This window comes from Dermacentor silvarum, chromosome 4, assembly GCF_013339745.2.
Source record: "Dermacentor silvarum isolate Dsil-2018 chromosome 4, BIME_Dsil_1.4, whole genome shotgun sequence".
NCBI classification, from domain to species: Eukaryota; Metazoa; Arthropoda; class Arachnida; order Ixodida; family Ixodidae; genus Dermacentor; species Dermacentor silvarum.
Genome location: NC_051157.2, coordinates 65,628,173 through 65,642,765, shown reverse-complemented (window position 1 = coordinate 65,642,765; position 14,593 = coordinate 65,628,173). Strand labels below are relative to the sequence as shown.

At 49.9% G+C, this 14,593-nt stretch overlaps 2 non-coding genes across 2 annotated transcripts; both read left to right on the top strand.

Annotated features, from left to right (window-relative positions):
* Positions 1-3,700: 3,700 nt before the first annotated feature.
* On the top strand, positions 3,701-3,779 carry Trnaa-agc (transfer RNA alanine (anticodon AGC)). The gene has a single exon. It is a non-coding gene; the product is annotated as a tRNA-Ala (tRNA).
* Positions 3,780-4,118: 339 nt separating this feature from the next.
* Trnav-aac (transfer RNA valine (anticodon AAC)) lies at positions 4,119-4,191 on the top strand. Its single transcript has one exon. It is a non-coding gene; the product is annotated as a tRNA-Val (tRNA).
* Positions 4,192-14,593: the final 10,402 nt, after the last annotated feature.

Here is a 14,593-nt window from a genome sequence, read left to right as displayed (position 1 = left end):
TTTGCGAAGAGCGCACTCTTTTTTTTCCTCGTTAAAGCCGCACATATGCATGTATATAAAAGCGATTATTCCGGGAGACTTTATTGTGTACTCAGTGATCGATACAGAACAGGCAAGAGAACAAATGACAAAAGCTGCCACGTGCTCGCTGAATTATTAGCCGAGTGTGACTATAACGACGTGGCTGATTTCCTGGTTGGATCACACGAGGCTCCATTCACGCATTTCCAGGGCAATAGTCACGCTCGTCTAGACGTGATGTACAGACGTGAGCAGCCTTGTCTAGAACGTAGGAACAGCGGCTTCCTGGGCTCTCTGGAGCCAGCTAGCAACGTCTAACAGTAGTTGCTGGGCCCAAACGTGCCCAGCACCTACCGTTAGACGTCGGACCCAGCAGCTAGCGTTAGACGTCGCTGGTTGGCTCCGGAGAGCCCCGGAAGCCGCCGTTCCTAGGTTCCAGACAAGGCTGCTCACGTCTGTACATGTCGTTAGACGCAATACACCTATGTCACAGCTACGGTGTAATATCTTTTTCATTCGCCGATCACTGTTTGGTCAAGACATGTGTTGGACGCAAAGGCAAACACAGCACTTTCACTTGGAATATGTGGAAAATGAATTCCAAATTGTTAAACGACGAGCTTTTTGTAGGCAATGTAGGAACACTTGAAGAAAGTAGAAAACAAGAGCATGACGAAAGTCTCTGAAAGGTGGGAAAATTTTAAACAACGTGTTAAATTAACCACCACCGATCGCTGGTGTACCGGAATGGCGCTACTAAGCTTATAATTATAAAGTAACTGGGGGCCTCCATCAGCATTCAACGTTTCGTGCGTTAAGGCACCGAACGTTGACGCGGACGGCCTCGGCTGCACCACTGCGCGTTATCTAAAGGGTGCGCCGCGCAGAAACACCTTCTCTAATATCAATCGCATCTCCTCCTTGCGCCCAGCGCCGCCTCTAATTGGTCGCCTGCTCCCTCCAGCGCGCGCACTCTCATTGGTCACGTCCTCCCCCGGTGCGCCTCCCCTCCTTTGCTGGTCACGTGACCTGCCCTACCCGGCGCGGCTCTCATCCTCTTCTGGTCACGTGACCTGCGTGACACCGGTGGATGGACGGACGGTGCAGCCTCGACCTACAACAACTCCGCTGTTAAAAGTGCTTGCGGTGTAGTGGTTATCACAACTATCAAGCGGAAGGTCGCAGGTTCATTCCCTGGCAGGCACATCGTATACTTTTTGGGAATAAAGATCTGATCTTCTATCTAGACGTACTTTTTGTTCCATCTATTTTGTATCCAGGACGTCACGTTCTATAAAATACTCCGCGCTATAAATACTCCACGTTAGAAAACAGGGTTTTTGCAGTTTTTATCTGGGGATCGACATGGGAGCGCATGAGTCACTGCCACCTTTTTCATAAAGTTAAAGATGGGGGGCTTAGGACTCTCGCACTTATTTTTCAAGCAGATTGTAACGAGTTTTTTTTTTTTTTGCGAGAACCGGCTGATGTTTTCCTCCTAACAGTAATGCAAGTGTGATTACGAGATTGCTTGTCAGATTACGTAGTATCAACGTATTTTTTTTTTTCGCCCAGCGGTCTTATCTGGCTACCTATGCGAAGTTGTAACGTCTGTGCAGATTGTTAAGGCAAGATTCTGCTATGAATACTTATCAACTATGACAGGTAAGCGTTTGTACAAGGACCTATACTTGTTGTATTTTTGCTGGTTCCTGTGTACCGTGGTTTGTACCGGCTAAGCCCAGAGCGCGATGTCCTCAAGCGCATCAAATGAATGCCGGTGAAATACCCAATGAGAACTTTCTTTTTTAAACTGCATACCGGCTGGCTCTCTCCCGGTAGAACCATGGTTTCAGAGCAAAGGCATTTTCGTTCCATGGTCTGACAACTGCTTGATTTGACGAAAACCGGAAACGATTGAACATATTTTTCTTGATTGTCATGACGCGATGTTCCTATGGGGTGTATTTCAAAGAACTTTAAAAAGGACCTGCCTTTACGCCCATTTGGAATTCGGTACTTACCATGTGCTGACCCAGAGGGAGTACCCGGGGATATGTTCATGGTGATGTGTATGCACAGCGTCTGGCGAACAAGACTGGACGTCAGACACGCGCACTTGAATCCACGATCGGCAAGGTATTATTTCATCGAAGTTGTTATCTACATACCCAAATCGCGGCGGTCGGAGCTGGGGGCCACGGGGACGCCGACTGTGATATCGAGGAGTTTCCGGCCTCGTACCGAGAGGTTCTTGCACACTATAGGAAAGAACGTATGACATATCCACAACCCCACGGCCGGCTGGACAGGTCCCAGGCAGTCGACCTGAGGCGGTTGCAGACGGGCACTTTCACCAACCCCTATCACCTGCACCGCCTGTGGCCCGCGCTGCACCCCTCGCCCGGCTGCCCGTGGTGCGAGCACGAACGGGCTGATATGGCCCATATACTTTGGGAATGTCAACGCCCTGAAGAAGAAGGACCAAGAGGAAGGGTGAAGATAACAGCAGGACCTTCTGAAGCGGGGCGCCTCGCTGAGAGATGGCAAGCCGCCCTCCTCAGCGAGGCACCCGAGGACCAGGAGTGGGCCGTCCAGCGGGCCAGGGCCATTGCCGAGGATCTCGAAAGATTTTTCTCCGGCGATGGACCCCTGGCAGCCTAGCCCCGGGCACCAACAGCCTTAACCGCTGGACAAATAAAGTTTATTCCTATCCTATCCTACGAGATGGTTATAAGGCACTAAATGATGCCCTGGAGTGGATAACTGCTTTATTGCGATAGAAATTATATGGACACTTCAACGGGATTTCTGCCGTCGGCGTCGCCGTCGCCGTGAGGTTCCGTATAGATTCCAAGGGCGATAAAATCGTCGCCGCGCGCCGTATGCGCGAGTAAAAGCGCGCGGGGGACGCGCGCTATCACGGAGAGCCAACGCACCGCGGAAAGCAAACGCGATTGTCGCGCGAAAGGCCGGGGGGGGGGGGGGGGGGGGGAGGGAGGCGGGGAGACGCTGTGCTACGGCACCAAATGCCTATCTTGCAACCCAACGCAAGGGGAACTGGCAACGCAATCTCCCACGCGAAAGCAAAAAAAAAAAAAAACAAGAACAAAAGCGGGGAGGCAGCGCGGGAGGGAGGGGGGGGGGGGGGGAGCAGCTTTTACTCTGCCAACAAATACGCTTGCACTGGCTGTGGTGGCCGTCGCCCGCACCGTCTCTTATCTCCACACGGCTCTGACCTTTGTAAATGCCGCTCAGTTTCCGTTGAAGCGATAGACCGCACGCTTCTTCGCCCGCTCGCTGGCTGCAGCGGCTGCGCTTGCTGCCAGCGTTTTGACAGTCGTTGTCTGCGGTCATTCAGTGTGATCTAATCATGTTTGCTTGTGCGCGATGACACCCCGCTTGTCAATTCAGTTAGAAAGCGAATGTGTCCAACTTTATGCGGCCGATAAAACTACTCTACTATCCCTACTCCGAATAGCTGTCTACCAATTTGCTATCGCAATTGATGCTTCGCCTTTCGGGCGAAACTGCGACATTTTTTTTTTATCAATTGGCCAAGATTAAGCCATTTCAAAATATACAAACTAGCCAAATGGCTGGGGATGTTGCTGTGCATTTTGTTTGCCATTGTTATGTTTGTAAAATGTTGATTACATAGTAATAAAGACAAAAAAAAGTGCTCGTGGTGTAGTGGTTATCAGTATCACATCCGCCTAGCACGTGGAAGGGCCCAGGTTCGATCCCTGGCCGGCACATGGTGTCAATTTTTGGCATGTAGCTGAGACCTTTTATTTACCCGTATTTTTTGTTTGTTCCATCTATTTTGTAACCAGGATGTCGCGTTTCTATAAAGTACTCCACGCTTGAAATGGTTTCATAGGAACAGTGGCTGGACGTCTCAAAGCGCCAATTCTTTATTGTGTACCTCGTCTAAGCTGAAGCACAGATTCTGAAGCTTATATCTGATTCAGTAAGCCTGGCAGACGTAGTCATTTACGTGCGCTGCATTAGTTTAAGCTCGAGTGCACGTGCACGTACCGTACGAGAGATGTCAGCGTCGACGGCTTAATTTACCGCGAAGGCGGTGAGCAGCTGTGCTTGTGGTGTAGTGGTTATCACATCCGCCTAACACGCGGAAGGTCCCAGGTTCGATCCCTGGCAGGCACATGGTGTACGTTTTTGGCATGTAGCTCAGACCTTTTATTTGCACGTATTTTTTTTTTTAGTTTCGCCTATTTTTTAGCCAGAATGTCGAGTTTCCGTGAAGTACTCCACGCTTGAAACGACCTCATAGGTTCAGCGGCTGGACGTTTGGAAGGGCCCATTCAGTGAGGAAGGCTGCAGCTCAGTTTCCGCACTTCTCTCGATGTCAATGTTTGCCTGGCAGACTTTGTCATTTATTTGTGGTATGGTATGTGCTCGAATGACTGTCCGCATGTCATATACGAGTGATGTCACCGATGACGACACGATTTAATTAGGATGGGCACGTTATTTAGTTTGGTTATGTAGTTTTGTATCAGTATAGATCATTTTTCGGAAGAATTTTTTTTGTTTACTGCAAGACCTTTAACACACGATTGTTATGCAGACGGAGAAGAATGTTCATGAAAAGCTTGTTTTGAGAACGAGACGCTGGGAAATAATTAAGGTTCAGCACCGCAGGGACTAAACCATCTCCCAGGCCGTACTGTCGGTCGACGTTGGTCGTTGATATGAAAAATCGGCTTGGGATAGGCGTCCAGCGTAGACGTCTGTTTCAAAGTTTCACTAAAGGGCTCCGCTATCGTCTAAATGTTCTGTCAGCGAAACCAGTGGTGACATCTAGTCTTCGAGCGAGGAATTAAACAAGGACGGCACCACGCGGCGAGATGCTCGTTCACTCTCTCTGATTACCTTGGCATCCTCCCACAACAAGTTTCGCCACGCGACGTGCGACATGCGAGCGTTCCAATTTTCTCCCTTGCGGAGTTTCCCGAACCTCGTAAGCGACTCTGAATCATGTATACTGCTGGTTCTGCTGAAAAGAGTAGCGCACAGGAGCTACCCGAGTGAATCTACGCAACGTCAAAGTTGCCGGGAAATATTCTAGGAAGCAGAATCGATGTTCACGTGAATCGATAAACGCACGATGAATCCCGTATTTTTCTACGTAGCCCGTAATAAGGAAGCCGTCGGAAAGAAGTTGCGACGAAGAGCTTTGAAGAGGCGGATAGTCCTCAACCATGCCGAACAGTCCGCGCTGTATACACGTTAAGCAGGTTCGGGCTTTCTTGTTTTTTTCCGAGTCCCAGTAGATCCTAGTGTCGCTTGTCGTGTTTCCTGAGTGGGCTTCCCTCTCGCTTTTATGCGTTTTACAGGGACTAACATTTACTATATAGGCTTACTATGTGCTACAATGGACGACAATATATTTTCCGCTGGTCTTGTGTCTAAACGTGATGAAGGTCACTGTACTCTTTGACCATTTTGGAAGGGGACACATCGAGACTCGCTGTTATGGACTGCACATTCTTTTCTTTCATTTGGTCGAATATTGTGCTGATTCGTGGACCATTTCCCGGACATTAGGCCGGAACAACGAGTGTGGGATGCAGATGTATGTTATAGTGTTTGTTTGTTGTTCTTCGCCCTTTGTTTATTCTGGCTCCTCTCTTTAACCTACGCTCCATCTTTCTTGATCTCTCGGCTGTCCTCCACTCACTATCCTTTTTCCACGTGCTTTTTCCTTTCTAGAGCGGTGAGGCGCTGTTGTGCACTTGCTGGAGAACATTGCCAGCTTCTCTTTCTTTCTCCTCTCTGTGATAATTTTTTATACAACGACTACTACTATACTACAACTCCTCATAATAATAATAATAATAATAATAATAATAATAATAATAATAATAATAATAATAATAATAATAATAATAATAATAATAATAATAATAATAATAATAATAATAATAATAATAATAATTTACTTTTAAATTAGGTAATTTGAACTATGATTTTTCTTACGTAAGTTCCTTTGCGTGTTAGATTTCCATGTAATGCTTATTGCTCTCTAGAAATTTGCACAGCAGTCTAACTGTGATCCCTGTACGCGCGCACAATGTTGGGTACTTAAACTATGATGACGAGTTTTTCTTTTTAAATATTACTGACCATTGTTTTCAATGAATGGCGACACCCTCCAATGCATATATATATATATATATATATATATATATATATATATATATATATATATATTCATGCTTACTTAAAAAATACGTAATTAATTGGAGCTAACCGAATATCTGGCACGAAAGACCCAAGTTTGTCGAGTGCGTATGTAGCAACTATGCAGTTGCAACAATTTAGGTAGACGACATGCTAGCGATCAACCGGACTCAATGGAGGCATTTAGTGGTTCCGATTTTTTTTCTTTCTCACCTCCATTCTTTCTTTTTCGTGTAGTGTTCTTTTTTTTTTTTTTTATTCAAGGCGCGTCTATTGGCAGGTTGTCGTGAAACACCGCTGAACCATTATCCACCATGACGCTTAAGAAAAAGAAAACGCAGAAGCAGATACAAAAGCTGCTTAAGCTTCTAGCCCCCACGTGATCAAGGCTGATCGCAGAGGCCGCGTTTATAAGCGTCAACCAGTGTTTGGAACATTTCAAGACGCGAGCTCCGTTGAGCTGAGAAGAGCCTAAAGGTTCAAGGCCCGTATTCACAAAAAGCTCACACGCCAGAATTTGTCGCAAGAGCGAATTCCAGCCCATCCTAATACTGGACGTATCGTTAGTCAAGACAGCTGGTGATCAACAAATATCCCTTACGAAGGAAAATCTTTGTGAGTTTGACCACATAATTGTTCATGCTTTCCATGTCTGCGTCTCGAAGCATTTCTCAATAGTAATTAGGCTTAGTCTAGTCGGCACATATGTATAACACATGCAATGAGGCGAAACTATATACATAAAGACGCATAGAATGTAGACTGCAAGCACCTGCGGTGCCTGTAGTGTACATTCTATTTGTATTGAGAGAAATTCAGAAAGAAAGAGAAAGAAAATTATAAAGAAAAGGCAGGGAGGTTAACCAGGACAGAAATTAAATTCTGAGGTTTTATGTACCAACACCACACCCTCCGTGGCTGCTTAGTGGCTATGGTGTTTTGCTGCTAAGCACGAGGTCGCGCGATCAAATCCCGACCGCGGCGACCGCATTTCGATGGGGGCGAAATGCGAAAACACTCGTGTACTTAGATTTAGGTGCACGTTAAAGAACCCCAGGTGGTCCAAATTTTGCGGAGTCCCCCACTAGGGCGTGCCTCATAATCAATTCGTGGTTTTGGCACGTAAAACCCCACAATTAATTTTTTTTGCAAAACCCAGGATATGATTATGAGGCACGCCGTAGTAGGGGACTCTGTAATAACTTTGACCACCTTGAGATTATTTAACGTGCACCCGATACACGGCATACGGGCGTTTTTTTTTTTTTTTTTTTTTTTTTGCATTTCGCTCGCATCTAAATGCGGCCGCCTCAGCCGTGATTGAACCCCGCGCCCTCGGGATTAGCAGATCAACGTCCAATCCATTACGCCCGAAGACGGTTGAGGCACTATCCACCATGCCTATGCGGAAACAATAAGCGTTCGTGCAAGCGACACCCTACTGCGGGCTACACAATAACGTTGCGTCGGATCGCGGTAGACCCGCAGGTGGTAGTTGAAGGCGCAATGAAAGGCCAAGAGAGTGCGGTTGGGAGTAGGCACGTTCCGGTGATTTTAATGTTCCAAAGTACTGCGACGAACAAGTAGTCCAAGTTGCAGCGCATTGCAGTGCATCAGGCATTGACAGTGTGACAGACACACGCTGGCCTTGTTCGTGGGCGGAATGTGCCGTTTCATCGGCTCTTTCGGGGCCGTTGAAGTCGCAATGACCCGGCAACTACTGCAATTTGAGTGTGTGCCCGTTTTCAATCGTGGGGCAAGGATACCAGCTTTTCACGAGGATCCGTGAAGTAGGCTTGGCCGTAGTGTTTACGAGGCTACCACCAGGCAGTAGATTGTCGACAGAGACATAGCGTATGAATGTCTCGTCACAGCTACATGGGTCGGACGTGTGCCTGTGGGCCATTCCAAGAATGAAGGCATAGGAGTTAGTAAATGAGACGCCGAGTCACAAACGTATGTGGTAACTCGTGCGGTAGATGTAGCTCTGTATCCGGGGAACGAACGTAAATGACACGAGGTGAAAATGTTCGAGTCCCACAGGTGGCAATGTACATTCACGGGACATCAAGCGCAGGCCAGCCGCAGCGTCAGTTCGCGAAAGACCAATCAAAACACGTCGACCGCTCTCGTGTGCAGATCGGACGGCTTCATCGGCGTGGTCAGTCATTCCCTTTGATGTTTCAGTTTCCCGGAAGCCCTTGGAAAATTAGTCATGTCCCTTGTCAGGGCTGCGATGATAGCTATGTCTATTTTTCGAGACCAATTGTATATTGGGTTCCTGGGCGCATTGTGTACTGCATGCTTTGAAGGGTTTCCGAATGTCCAAGTTGCGAGTGCTCGGCCTGTGGCTGGAAGAGAACGGTGCCAACCGCGAGCTGGTTTCCCGACTGCAGAAGAAAGTAGCCGCCGCCACACACCTCGTCCGGCGGGTCGCGAACAAGAGGAAAGGAATGAAAGAACACAACGTGACGAGGCTGATACAGGCATACGCGCTGAGCCATATATCGTACGTCGCCGCGTATGCCGACTGGAACAGGAGCGAAACCGACAAGCTGAACGTGGCGATCCGCAGGGCTTTCAAGACCGCCCTGGGGGTACCCCAGTACACGCCAACTCACAGGCTCCTCGAGCTGGGCGTACACAACACGCTCGAGGAGGTCGCCGAGGCGCAGAGAATAGCGCAGCTGGAGAGGCTGTCGGGCACCAAAACGGGAAGACGAATCCTCGACCTGCTCGGGATTCGATATCATGAGGCGCGGGGACTGAAGGAGACACTGCTACCTGAGGTCAGGGACGCCATACAGACGGAAAACATGCCGAAGAACATGCACCCGGTGCATGACGTGCAAAGACGAAAACGACGGGCGGTAGCAATCCTCGAGGAGCACGGAAGACGAGAAGGCGTCCTGTTTGTCGATGCAGCCAGGTACCCGCGGCCCGCCGGTAACGTTGATGGCGACGAGGGACGACGACCACCATCGCCACTACAACGAAATGTGCGAGACGAACCGGGGATGCCAACACCACCATCTCTACTACTACTACGACAAAAACGGCAGCAGCAACAGCAGCAACATCAACGACACGGCCGGCCGACGGCGGCGGAGCCCGCCTTCTCTATGGTGGTCGTAGATACGAAGGGAAGGATCCGAGTCACGGCATCAGCTAGGCTGCCGTCGGCCGAAGCAGCGGAGGAGATGGCCATAGCCCTCGCGGTACTCCACGGAGGTACGGAGGATAGCCTGATCATAAGCGACTCCAAATCAGCGATCCGGAACTACACCAAAGGTTGGGTGTCCGCGGATGTGGCGCGCATGCTCAACGCCAGAGCCGGAGACTTCGTGTCCGGCAGGATTACGATCAAGTCCCTCAAATGGTTCCCCGCGCACGTCGGGGAGCTTGGTACTAAAGAAGACAACAGCCGCAACATCAACAATACTAACGGCCGAAAACACACCGGCATCCCGCCCAACCACAACGAGCGTGCCCATCTCGTCGCGAGGCAACTTACCCGCCGCGACGCGATCACCCAGAGGGCAGCCGCCGTTGTTGTGCGGGACCCCAGCGGAGGAATTATCAACACAACTCAAATCGCGGCGGACGGAGCTGGGGGCCACGGGGACGCCGAGGATATCGAGGAGTTTCCGGCCTCGTACCGAGAGGTTCTTGCACACTATAGGCAAGAACGTATGACATATCCACAACCCCACGGGCGGCTGGACAGGTCCCAGGCAGTCGACCTGAGGCGGTTGCAGACGGGCACTTTCACCAACCCCTATCACCTGCACCGCCTGTGGCCCGCGCTGCACCCATCGCCCGGCTGCCCGTGGTGCGAGCACGAACGGGCTGATATGGCCCATATACTTTGGGAATGTCAACGCCCTGAAGAAGAAGGAACGAGAGGAAGGGGGAAGATAACAGCAGGACCTTCTGAAGCGGGGCGCCTCGCTGAGAGATGGCAAGCCGCCCTCCTCAGCGAGGCACCCGAGGACCAGGAGTGGGCCGTCCAGCGGGCCAGGGCCATTGCCGAGGATCTCGAAAGATTTTTCTCCGGCGATGGACCCCTGGCAGCCTAGCCCCGGGCACCAACAGCCTTAACCGCTGGACAAATAAAGTTTATTCCTATCCTATCCTTGGAGTCACCGAAAACTGTCCAGTGTTGCAGTGGCCCCTGACTAATAAAGTCAAGTGCAGCACGGAGTGCAGCAAGCTCTGCACCCATCGACGCGGTCATACACGATGCCTTTAAGTTGATTTCTTCCGATTTTGCGGGATTATGACTGCAGCCGCAGAGCTGTTGAGTTTCACCGAACAATCTGTGTAGACATGTTGCCGGGTTCTGTCCGCGTTGTAAAGCTGTTGCAAGGCTGCTTGCTTTAAAACTTGCACCGCTGTATCTTTCTTTTTGATTTCCGGAATTGTCAATTGTACCTGAAGCAGGCGCAAATCCCCAATGAAGTGGGCGCATAGAACAAGAGAAATTCATATTTACGTCTGCGTTTATTTCAAAGGAAACTGCAACACAACTTTGGACGGCGTAAAAAGCCTAGTTTAAGGTAGTGTAGATATAAAAGAGCCTCGATCCAAAATCCGGCTCCTGGGCATGACTTTCGAGATCAGGCGGCGTCCGCCGCTGCCCGGGGCGCACTCGAAAATCTCGGAGGAGACGTGCTGGGACCCATGTCATATAGCCGCTAACCACCAGGTGCACGCGTTGCCTGCTCAGGTACTGCTTACAGGCTGCTGATAAGAAATTACACAATTACCAGCCCCGCGGCCTTGCCAAGATTACCTTAGTGGTATAAACACATTCATGACCAATTTAGCCGAAGGGAAATTTGGTCCCAGTTGGCCTTTAAGGCTTTTGACGCACTCGTGTTCCAAGGCGCTTCGTGCATAAATTGTTTCAAGACGCGATCGTCCGCCACCATGGAACGAACCAATTAAAGGAGGCATTGAACGAACGCATGTGGCGACGAGTGCGGCGGGAAGCCACGCCATTCGAAGCCAGGGACATGTGGCTAGCCGCCTGTGGGTTGTTAGAGGAAAGTACCCTGACATGGTCTTGGGCTTCTCTCTTCGTTATCGAGAACCAATCTCGAAAAGCGTGCTCAGACAACGCCCAAACGTTGTTGCAGAAGTGAGATGGAGGGTAGCAAAAGCCTACCACACCGTTCACTTCTACTGAATGGGGCAAACGGGACAGAAATGGCTACCCGTTTCGCCTGAAGTGGCCAGGCTTGGTGCCACCAGACCTGTATAGGCATAAACCATTTCTGCGGTAAAATGCGGAATCAGCGCAGTTCCCTGCAGTGCCGTACCCCTGTGTTCTAGAACGTTCCGCCACTCAACATTCTACCTCGACTCAAGAAAGCAGATATAAGCGCCGCCCCTCCACAGAAGTGGTCACTTCATCTCGCTTCATCGAAATTTTGCGGCGATTCTTATGGAACTTAGCGTCTTCTTTAGTCCAATGGCGGCGCTGCGCTCGGTGGTAGAGTTACTGTATAGGCTCCTTTAAGGAGCTATACAGTAACTATATACAGTAAAGGGAGCCTATACAGTAACTGTACTCGGTGGAGTAGAGGAACAGCTTTGAGTCGAGGATGGTTTAATAAAACGGGGTTTTGTATATTAAATGTGAGTGGACGCTTTGCTCAAATCGTCTAATAAATATTTCCAGCAGAATTGTGTTTGTAAGAGCTTCTTTGGCTGACTCCAATACCCACGTCCAAGCTTTAACTCCTTGCGCTAGCTTAAATGGCCTTTCTTATTGCATAACTGACCACGGTTATGTCGCGACTAGCGCCACCTTGATGGCTGTATCGGCAGCGCAGCTCTTCCTAAAAGATGGACATCCTTGGCACCGCGCCTGCTTGGCTAAAAGGAAACCTCTCAACGCAGACTCACTGCCGCCAAGTCCTAAATACTCAGTTATCGGCGTCGGACGACAACCCCGTATTGTATATCATTTGGTTTAGCAAGAATTCATGAGGAAAAGCAGACACAGAGAGTTGAGCAACTTTTCAGGAAGAGCACTAAAGCCAAACGAGTCACCCATATATTGGTTTAACGATAACCTGATAGACATCTTCGCTTTACTATCCCAACGAGCCTTTTCCAACCAAGCGTGAGATCGCAGTGTGTCTACAAGCGCTCGCGATTGGAACAACCAAAATAAAAGGGAAAAAAAGAAAAAAGAAACAGAACTGAGAAGAGAAGTAAAGAAAAGAAAAGCTTCTATAGATCGAGAAACTCGTTGACGCGGAAGACACCGCCTTTCTAGCTCAATTTTCCGTGAGCATCAAGTTCGTGTTTGTTTCCGCGTGTTACGTGTTCTAGGAACGAATGGGAAATTCTGTCTTACCAAGACGGCACCTACTTTTGGAAACGCCCTTGCATTAGGAGTCCTTCCTACTTTCCTTTTTTCCAAATGGCATCGGGGTTACTCCATTTTTGTCAGCACAAGGGAAGTCGCTTGTCAGAGCTACATTTCTACTTAACGTACTCAGCCAGTCTGATAAAATACCTACAATGGAAACATTTGACGTATTGAATAGAGCGTAATCAGGCAAGAAAAAAAGTCACAGGCCTGCGCGGCACACGCAGCACAGTCACAGCGTAATCTGGTGGACGGCTCAAGAGTAGTTCCAATTTGGGGACCACGCACAACAAGGTCTTCGCGGCAGTGTGTTCGCCTCGTTTTGACGAGAACGATCTGAACTGTCCGCCCGGCGTCGACGGCGAGCTACGCCTTGTAATGCTCTCTGCACAGCAGTGTGTTGAGCCGGATCAAGCCTTACAACTACAACTTACATGTCGGGCGCGCCGCGTTTGCAGGCACCTTAACTAGATGGCGCCACCATACTGGCGAGGCTCGAGTCGTCTCCCCCTGCATTTGCCTTATAGGATATTTTCCGCGGCCCGATAGCAAGCACTTGCGTGGCTCAGTGGTAAAGTATCCGGCTCCCCCACAGCGGGCGCGGGCTCGATCCCGGTGGGAATTGGGAACTTTTTCGCGTTTCCGGCGATAGCGGTTACGCGGTGGAGGACGCCGCCGGCGGCGGCCTCATCGCGACCCGAAACGGCTGTTGGAATGAGCCCATAACAGCTTACGCTGTAAAAAAGTGGGCAGCTGCACTAGTGGTGCAAGGCTGGAGTAAACAGCGGAGCTGGTGATCAACCTCGCTTCTTCCAGGTTTTACTAGCCTTGGCGTATTTAGCAGCAGCGACTTCGGCGCGATACTCCGGATTAACAAGCAATCGCTGCATTCGTTCTCGGATAGCGGCACGACGAGCTTCCAGCTGAGTGGCTTCTTCTTCGGGAGTCTTGTACTTCTTCAGCCGTTCTGTGTTACATTTACTCAGCACGAAATCTACGAGTGTTCGGTGTGTCGCCGTCGCGGCGACATGATCTTTATAATCAGTGTGACGTCATGGCCAAGCTTCACAAAGTGTTGTCATGACTAAGCAAAGCAAGAAATGCGGCGCGAAGCAATGGCATGGCTGGGCGAAGCTGGGTAAGGGATCGCTAGGCGACCGCATTGACAGAGCGGGTCTGCTGGAACGCGGTGTCGGCATTGGAACACGGTGTCGGTGTTGCAAGCTGCGCTATGCAACGCGCAGTGACGTCAATGCTGGCGCGGCGACGGAGGAGCGTTGCCGGAGCTATAGGAGAAGCGAGGCGCAGCTTCAACTCCGCGCCGTCGCTTGGCTAAGGCTTCCTCGGCTGTCTGTACAGGATCAGCTCGACGCCGGCGACTGTATTCTTGTTTGGCCAAGCGGCGTGGTTCCCGGAAAGCGGCGTCTTCCTCGGGAGTGCGCTTCTTCTTCGGTCTCCCCATGGCTGCTACTACCGCCCGCACACATATAGCAACCCCGCCTTCACACCTGCTACACGGAACGTTTATGGAAAGCGGAGCAGACGCGCTGCACGCAGTGTCTATAGGCGCGGATTCTTGCGAAGCTATCGCACAGCTGGCATGGGGTTGCTAGGTAACGCAGTGACGTCATAGCTCGGCGAGGTTCTGTGGCTCGCGGTACAAATTACGGCCGGCTTAAAGAGCTCCGCTGTTAAAAAGAGCAACATGCATGATCACTCGTAAATCACAGGCGCTGCTAACAGCTACATTATTTCAGAACCAGTAAGATATGCCTAAAGGAGGTATTTTAACGGAATTATTTTTCATAGAATTGTTTCGAAATCAACTGCTCGGTAGACAGCATACGCTTACATCTTGAGCTTGATTACGCGGTGGAGTGGAGATGCACATATTCGAAACGGCTAATTCACTAATGCAGGACATTTTTAATTACGTTTTGACTACTCACTTTAGGGTCTGTATTGCTAATTACAAGT